Here is a 10,097-nt window from a genome sequence, read left to right as displayed (position 1 = left end):
TGAGGAACTTTGCAAAGGAAATTGCATGTTAAATCTCCCAAATTCCAATGGCTGTTAAAAATATTTCAAGTTCTATAGGTCATACCTGTAGATCATATCAATTACAATCATGCCTAATTATCCCATAGAATACCACTCCTACTCTTGAAGCGCTTAAATGCAGCCAGAATTCCATTTAATAGCACATTTGTAATAAAAGAGGTTCTAGGTAGTTTAGTACTTTAATTTGAAATCTATTCAAATGCTCTATATAATTTTAGATTTATAGAAATAAATACAGGCGTCGAATCTTATGAAGATTTTTAGAAATGAGCTATAGAGACACATTAGCTTTAACAATTCTTAGTCATGTTCTTAAAACCTTACTATCTTTCTGCATACATCTTATCTCTTTATGGAAGCAAGCCAGTTGGATTTAGTCCTGCTTGATAATTAGTGTTCAGTAGTATTTAGCCAAGATTAATTTTGAGCCAGAATACAACATACGGAATAATGGCTAAGCTTCCATCAAAGTCCAATATTGATATATTATCTCTTCCCTTTTGGAGAATATAATGTTCTAGTAACATCTGATGTGTTCTGAGTACACGCCTATATTTCACTGAACATTTCTGATAGTTCACAGATGTGTCCTTCTGCACCTTTCGTTAAAGTTTCTTTAGAATTTTTGCTTCTAGTTCCACACAAGAAACATTAGCATTCATTATTGGTCTGCCTCAAGATTCAAGCTAAAAATTCAATTTGAAAAAAGTATGATGATACTAACTGGATTATTAATTGTCAGGTAAGTCTTTAAAACAGCATTTAGAAGTTATCCCATGTTTACATAAGAAATAATGTACTGATTTATGTGTGTGTGTGCATGCATACGTGCACATGTATGCATGCTTTTGAAGCTGCTGCTTATAGTGAACACAAGCATAGTCCATATAAAATATCCAACACTTCATACATATCAAATAGACTGAGATATAGTTACTAGGTCAATCTTTTACAGATCTTGTAAACAAACTGTGGTGTGAATGTTATTTTAATTGTAAAGCAGATCTCATTTTTATGGATTACTTGGTCAAGTAGACTTACTGAGGTGAGTTTAAGAGGCAAAGTTTTCAGCTAAGATCCTATTCACTGGATATACAGAATGTGCCTAATTTTTAGTTGATTCTTACTAAGTATAATGTTATAATCAGCTGTGGATGCTGATCATACAAATCCATTTGTCTTATCTGATTAGTAAAACTTTACATGCTCCAGTTCAGAATCTACATTGGAAAGATTTGTTGATCCGTAAAGTATACATCTTTGTATAATACTCTATGAAATAAGAAAAATAATTTTCTAATCCTTCCTTGCAGGCTTTGGGGGTCAATCAGTGACTTTGAAATGGCAGACTCTAGATTTAGTTTCCAAAAATCCTATTAGTACCACTTAGTGGTGAGAGAAACTGTATTAGAAGTTGGTAACAGGAAGTTGCTTCTATAATTTTTCCATAGTAACCATTTTTCCATTTCCATGGCTTGTTTCATAGACTAACACATTTTCTAGAGAACTCGAGATAATAAAACTGATTAAAGTTTAAAATTTGATAAAGAATAACCATTTTTACCATTTTAATGAAATATATTTTTACAATATTTCACACACATCCAGCGTTTTTCTGTCAGATGAATCTTCTGCTAAAGTCTGTCTATAATCATTATTACAAGATTACAAGATGAATTTCTTGAAGAGGGCAAAAGCAATCAGGAAATAAACTTGAATAGGATCACTACAAAGCATAATTGTCACACCATTTTTCTGTTAAATTAAAATTAAATTGCTTCTAGAACAAAGAAAATGCAGTCCATTCAGTTGCTGCAAACTTCTACCAAAATAATATTATTTTGCATCCATAGAACAAGGCAAAATGGTCCATTAGTAACACAGTGTGGTGCCTGAAAAGAGTCATACTCCCAGATCTTACTGGATTGGCAGAAATAACTAATGCTGATAGCCTTGAAGATACCCAGATCCCAAGCATTATAGAGCTTTAAAGGTAACGACTAACACTCCAAATTGCGCCCAGAAGTCAGCCAATAATCAATATAACTCACAAAGCATCAATGTTACCTAGTCAGACACCCATAACTAACTCAATGAATTCTGGATCCAGCTTGGAGAAGTAGTTAAGGCATCAGGCTAGAAACTGAGAAACTGAATTCTAGTCTCACTTTAGGCATAAGGTAGCTGGTTGATCTTGAGCTAATCATTCTCTTTCAGCCGTAAGGAAGGAGGCAAAGGTAAACCATATCAGAAAAACCTTGCCAAGAAAAACGCAGAGACTAATTCAGGCAGTCTCTAGGAATCAAAACCGACTTGAAAGCACACACACACGCACATCTTAGAACAGATTGAATAAACAGTAAAATTAAACTGAGGCAGATCGTTGCTTGTCCAGGTAACAGCGTTCCGTGCGCCTTCGTCATTTAGTCTTACCAGCCACATGACCATGGAGACATCTTCGGACAGCACTGGCTCTTTGGCTTTGTAACGGAGATGAGCACTGCCCTCTAAGAGCAAGAAACGACTAGCACGTATGTCTGAGGGGAATCTTTACCTTTATCCTGGCACTCTCCAGATGTTTTTGAACATGCATTCAGAGAAATTTCAGCCTGCATAATTAAATACTGAGAATGGGGGGGGGGGCTGTGTTTCAACACATCTGGAGAAGAAATGTTAGAAGGCTGCTTTAATAAATTAACTTTTTAAAATAAATGCACATGACAGTGATAACTGACCAAGAAAATTATCAAAGCTTTGTATTTATGAAAAAAAATTCAGAGTGAACAATATTTTCTTTGTGTTCCTTTTTTGTTCTTTTTCTTTATACACAAAGTCCTTTTATGTATAACAGTTTCTAATTTCAGGATGTAAATAACAGACTAAGCAACAATTATTGATTTTTTTTTCATACACTGTACATAATCAGAAAAATACTTTATTTTAGTGGTCAAATCAATGAAAGATGGCTTAGGGAAATGCCATACACAATTTGCCTTTTGAAGGACATGAAAATATCCTTTAGTTAAATCATGTACTTAATGTTTGAGGGGACAAGTGTGATGAAAGCAGAAAATTCCTAAGTAGTATTATGTTAAATATTCTACATAGAAAATAAGATTAGGGTTTTTTTGGGGGGGGGGGGCGGAGCTGGCATCGCGACGGTACGGCATGCGATCTTGGAGGTCTGAGATCGCTGCTGATATCTTTGCTCCTGGACGGTCCAAATGGATCAAAACTGTCCCGAAGAGATGGGAAATGTAAAGAGCACATCCTGTCGATCCCAGGGATACCGCAAAGTCCCTGGTAGATCCAGGAGAAGCTCTTTCTGCCAGCGGCAAAGAGTCAGCCATTAAAACTGCTGAAGTTGGGACAGCTCCGAAACGAGAGAACGGAAAGAGAGAGTGTGCCGGTTTGGTGAGAACTTTTTCTTTACTTTAAGATTTGAAAGGACATCCTAAGAAAAAGAATCTGTAAAAGTTTTGACAGAAGTGATTAAGTGGCTATTTTAAACAGGAATGTCAAAGTAATATTTTTATTTTATTTTATTTTATTTTCCCATTGCTGGACTTTCTACACGATTGTTCATTTTGAAACTGGACTGGTTTTTTCTTCATCTTTCACCTATTATTTCTCTCCTTTTTGACTTTATAATATTCTAGGCTAGATACTCCCTTTTAGTCATCTTTTTAAATATCTTTTCCCCTTTTTAATTAATTTTTATTATATCTTGTTTGGAAAAGGAGGGGGAAAGTGAAAGCAGAAGAAACTTTGTAACACTGCCAACTAGAGGCTTGGAAATATTCTATCTCTTTTTTTTCTGGATCAGACAAAGCTGAGAAAGAACTGAGACTTCTTTTCAAGGACATTGCTGTTTGAGAAGATAGAGGGAAGAGAATGGGAGAGTATTATTGCAGGTGCTCTTCTGGGTTTCTATCAATAGCTGGAGTCTGGTGCTGAAGTTTATAGGGGAAAAAAAAGGTGATAAGACCCTGGAGAAGAGTTATTAATTTTGTACAAAAGCCTTGGATAATCAAAAAAGGTGCAGTGTGCTCTTTTTATTTTTTTTAAACTGGGCTATTTCTTACCTTAACAAACCCACTCCTTACTAGCTTACTTTTTGTAATAGCTATTTGGATTTTTGGACTTTTGGAACTTGTTCTTGTCTTTCTTTTTGTCTTTTGAACTCTAATTTTTACATTTGCATTTTATTTTAAAGGAAAAGCTTTAGTATTAATGATTTTCTTCCTTTTTTTCTTTTTAAGGGAGTAGTCTCTTTTCTTTTTTCTTTCTCCCTCCCTTGTATTTTTTTTTCTATTTACCTTCCATATTGGTTCTTTTTTATTTTGTGGCTTTTTTATGTATCCTTTTATACCTGAGACCTTTTAATTGGATTAAGGTGCTGAAGAACCTGAAGAACTTTTATTTTCTCTTCTTTAGTTTTTTATTTTTTACTTTTCTGCCTTTTTCAGGATTTAACAATTTTTTCCCTTTTTTGTGTGTTTATGGTCTTTTCTTCCATTTTTGAGTTTTTACTGCTATCTAACCAATCGATTGGATTAAGGTATAGAAGAACCTGAAGAATTTTTTTTTATTATTATTATTGTTACTATTTGGTTTCTTTTTTCCCACTATTTTTACTTGGAATTACAATTGGTTATTTCACAAGTGGATTAAGGTCTAGAAGAACCTGAAGATTTTGAATTGTCCGAACTGAGCAGGAAACTAACAGCCCCTGGTTCCTCAACTTCTACTTCTTCCTCTTCACCATCTGGAGGACAATGTTCAATACAGATGATGTTACAGCAAGAAAAAGAACAGGAAAAAGTGACCCTACAGATGATTATGCAAGGAATTCAAAATATTCAAATAAGAACAGAGAATATTGAAAAGAGAACAGAGAACAAAGAACAGGAAAAACTGATGAAAAGGTGGAGAACATTCAACAAATGATGATGAAGTATGATGAGAGATTCCAAAAAACTGAAGAAGATAAACAAAGAGATAAGAAGATTGGAGATATTGATAGCAGATTAACTGTGGTTGAACAAGATAAAAGTGGGATGTTGAGATGGGAGATGGACAGATCAGAATTTTATCTCAGATTCCAAAATATAGAGGAAGAAAAGGGACAAAACCTAGCTGAGACAATGATAGAAATTTTGGCTGAAGCTTGGGAAATAACTAAAGAGAAGATGATGGATGGAATAGACAAAGTTTATCGAGTCTTCACAAGATATGCAATGAGAAATAGATTACCAAGAGAAGTTCACATCAGATTTACAAAGAAAGCCATTAAAACGCAAATATTGCAAGTGGCAAGAGAGAAAACATTGAAATATAAAGACAAGGAGATTGTGGTCCTGAAACAAGTACCCAGAAAAGTGAGAGAGATGGGAAGAGAATACCGATTTCTGACCAAAATGCTACTTAAAAAAGAGGTGAATTATAGATGGCTGATTGTTCACATGGCAAGAACAGAGACATAGAATTGACTCAATTGAGAAAGCTGAATTATTTTACACAGAATATTTTGGAGGGAAAGAGGAGGAGGCAGAAAAAGAAATGTCACTAATTGAATTTCAAGACGACTGCCAAATGGCAACTGAAAAAGAAGAAGATGCAGTAGGTTGAAAGGTGGAAGTCAAAGAACAACGTGAACCAAGATCTATGAGAGCTGCTAAACCTAACTACAAAATATAGCCATGGAAGAGAAAAAATTGATTACAATTAACATAAATGTACTTAACTCAGCTGTTAAAAGAAGGAAAACTTTCCATAAATTAGAGAAATTAAAATTTGATATAATCTGCCTACAAGAAATACGTATCAAAAAGCAACATGAACAATTGCTGATACAGCCAAAACTAGGGAAAATATTTACTTCTTTGACACAATGCAAGAAAAGAGGAGTGGTTTTATACATTAAAGATATTATCCCAGCGAAATTGATCTATACCGATGACGATGGAAGAATATTAATAGTGGAAATAAGGGACAATAATATGAAAACACTCCTGATTGCAATTTATGCCCTGAATGACAATCAAGAAGAATTTTATTAAAAATTACATATGAAAATAATTGAACTGGACTATGCTAATATAGTTATGATGGGAGATTTTAATGGAATTGTACATAATAAACTGGACTACACAGCACAGAAAACAACAGAGCAAAACAGAAAGACTCTCTCTGAATCTTTTTTTTAAATGATAGATGAAATAAATTTAAAAGATACACGGAGAGAAAGAAATGCTAAAACTAAACAATACACCTTCTATTCAAATAGACATTTATCATGGTCCAGAATAGATATGATATGGATGTCAACAGAATTGTTAGCCAATATTCAAGAAATAAATATTGAAAAAAGTACTTGGGCAGATCACACCCTGAAAAACAAATGACTTTGATATTTCTAGATGCACAGAAGGCATTTGATAATGTGAATTGGCGATTCATGTTATTACAGTTGGAACAGATGGGCTTTGCTAAAAAAATTATTCAAGCAATAGAAGCTATATATCATAAGCAAATGGCAAAGGTTATGATAGAGGGAGAACTGACAGACTCTATTGATATAGGAAAATGAAGAAGACAAGGGTGCCCACTATCACTTCTGTTGTTTGTGTTAACTTTGGAAGTGCTAAACAGAAATATTAGAAAAAGATATAAAATGGATGAAAATTAAAAAGGAAGAATTTAAGTTGCAGGCATTCGCAGATGATCTGGTTTTCATTTAAGACCCACTAGAAACAGCATCAAAATTGATAGAAAAGATAGAGGCATATAGAAAGGTGGCTGATTTGAAAATAAATAAAGATAAGACATTTTTCCGGTTTGTCGGCTTTGCGAGCGGTAGGGATTCGCGAAGCTGCGCGATCCCTGCCGCGCTAGCCGTTTTTGGGGCTCCGATCCGAAAGGGTGCGGAGCAAGGCTGCCCTGCAGGGGCAGCTGAAGGTAGGGGGGATCCGGGAGAGGGTTTGGGGGTGCTGCAGACCCCCTCCCTAGCCGGCAGAACCTCCTTTTACCAAGATGGTGCAGCGGCGGTCCGTAATGGCCGCCACAAAGAAGCCGGCAGCTGGGCAAGTATGCGCTGGAGGAAGAGGAGAAAGTTTTTAAAAGTGAAAGTCTTCTTGGTCGACCCAGGACTCTAAGATATATTTAATTTAATTCCTGAAAATGATGGATTTTTGGATGATTCTTTCCACAAGAGAAAACAAGCGGCAATTCTGAGGTGCTGAAAGGAAAGTTTACTCTCCCCCCCAACGGAATTTATAAATGGATATTGAGAAACCTGTTTTTTTTTCAGGTAAAATTAGCTTTTTGGGATAAGTCGGAAGGGAGAGGACAAAAAATATATTTATCTGGTTGGATTTTGTTGGAGGAGATGCCTTAAGGATTTGAAAACAGAAATAAAATCTTAATAAGGCTTCAAAACACAGATTTGAATTTTCTTTTTTCCTTTGTCTGATACTACCCCTGGAAGAGAAAGGGGGAATTTTGGCTTGGCTTGGCTTGATTGAGGATTGTGGACTTTGGGATTGTCTTATTTTTCTTCTGGAATATTTTGGTTGGTGTGAGAAGAAAGAGGGAAAAAAGAAAAGAAAAGATCTATAATGGCTTTTTCTTTTGAGGAACTGAGGGATGAATATAAGCAAACAAAAGCAGCCTGTAAAGATGGTATGGAAAAAGCCATTCTTTTTTTTAGAAATGGCGTTGGTTAACTATGAACAGACAATACAGATGGAAGCTGAAGAACAACAAGAAGAAGATGAAGACGCCATCTTCAATGAATCCCAAAATTCATCTAAGAAAGAAGGAAGGAAGGAAGCGAGGAAAATGAAGGATTTAAGATCTAAAAAAACATTTAAGAAAGAGAAAAATATGATGCAAAATAAATACAATGATAGCAAACAAGAGAAAAAGGGAATACAACAGAGAAGGGATGCCGGCAAGACAGAGGTTAGAAAAAGGGGGGGTAGGAAGATTTGGTGGGGGAAGAAAGAAAGGGGAAAGGCGGAGAAAAGCCACAAAGTTTTAAAATTAGATGGGAAAAGAGGAATCTTTTTTAGGGATAATGGGTAAAGCATAAATTTTTTTTTAAAAAAAGATTCTGCAAGGTACACAAGATGGTATTGTAACATTTGTATTAGAAATAGAAAATTAGAATGGCTTAAGAGTTAATAAGAAATTAAAATGTTAAAATGTTTAATAATGATTGATTTTTAAAATGTAATAAAATATTGAAGGGGAAGACAATGAGAATGCTATAAGATTTATTATTTAGATTTATTATTTAACTACGTATTTAGGAGGATATTATGTATTTAAACATTTTTGATTTTTTACTCTGTTTTTATTGTTATTAAAAGTAAAAATTAGTAGATAGAATGTACCAAGCAGAATCAAATTGGGTATTAGGTGTTATTTTAAATGTTAATCTAATTAATTTAGGGAGAGGATAGAAAGGCAACATACTCTGATTAGTGATTTCAGGAGAAATTCCTTTTTTTTTTTTTTCATTATAAGGAATGAGATAGAGGGATAATAAAGGATGGGCAAAAGATACAAATATAATGATTTAAATTAAGATGGATTGAATAAGATAGAATTATGAAGAGTGAAATGTGTGGAGAAGTTTATATAGAAGATACAGAATGGTAAATAAAATAGGTAATGATCTGTAAGATGAGCATGAATATAATTAAAGCCCATATAAAGAGAGGTACCTGGGGCCAAGTTACTTTACTAAAAGATTTTTTATATGTATGTTTGTGTCTGTTTATGTCTTTGAGAGTATTGGTGAAACCTTGTAGAAACATAGAAAGAGAGTGACGATAATCAAGTCAGAAAGAAATAGATGAAATAATATAGAAATGTATTGTATAAGATAAGGTTTTATCTGACTTGTTAAATCTATAATGGAAAAAGGTTCAAATATGTAATGGTTGATGATGATTTGTTTGTTTTTTGAAATTAATAAAACTTGCTTAAAAAAAAAAAGATAAGACAAAGATCTTGACAAAGAATATGCTATCAAGACAAAAGGAAGAACTGGCGGATCTATTGGAAATTCAGGTCACAAATAAGATCAAGTACTTGGGGATACATTTGACAGCAAGATGTAGTACACTAAAAGAGAACAATTATATCAACCTTAAGCAGCAGATAGCGCTAGATTTGGGAAAATGGGAACATTTACAACTGTCATTAATAGGGAGAATATCAACAATCAAGATGAATATATTACCCAGAATTTTATATTTGTTCCAAACAATTCCAGTTAGGCTTGGAAAAGTTTATTTTGAAGATTTAAATAAAATTGTGTTGAAATATATATGGCAAGGTAAGAAAGCGAGAATAAAGTTAAAACTTTTGCAAGATGCCAGAATAAGAGGAGGATTTGGTTTGCCTAATTGGGAGTTGTATTACCAAGCTACAAACTTGATGTGGGTTAAGAAATGGATAACATTAAGAAATACTAGATTGCTGACATTAGAAGGAAAAGATCTGTTGTTGGGGTGGCATGCTTTTCTATGGTATAAAGGAACTAAATCACAGGGGTATTTTAGAAGACATTATATACGGGAGTCTCTGTGGTTAAACTGGGAGAAGACTAAAAGACAATGTAATTTGAAAATTCCAGTCTGGCTATCAACTATTGAAGCATTTTCTTATCCTATAATATATGAAAAGGAACAAACAGTTAGATATGGTGAAATATTGAATGAAAAGGGTGAACTTAAATCCATGCAAAAATTAGAGGAACAAGGTATAAAGATGAATTGGTTTTCATATGCACAAATACATTCAGGGTATGATAAAGATTCTAAAACAGAAGGTTTCTATGATAAACTGATTTAGATAAGATTTTGACAGGTACTGATGAAAAGGTGATTAAAAAATTGTATGGATATTTATTAGAAATTAAACTAGAAGAAGAACAAGTTAAAGAAACAATGATTGCTTGGGGGGGAAATTTTGGATATGGGATTGATCTAGAGAAATGGCAAAAATTGTGGTCTCAAAATTATAAAACGACAATGTCAACA

This window comes from Notechis scutatus, chromosome 1 (genome assembly GCF_049901735.1).
Source record: "Notechis scutatus isolate UNSWTSFEM ecotype Mainland chromosome 1, rNotScu1.2, whole genome shotgun sequence".
NCBI lineage: Eukaryota > Metazoa > Chordata > Lepidosauria > Squamata > Elapidae > Notechis > Notechis scutatus.
This window is presented reverse-complemented; position numbering follows the sequence as displayed.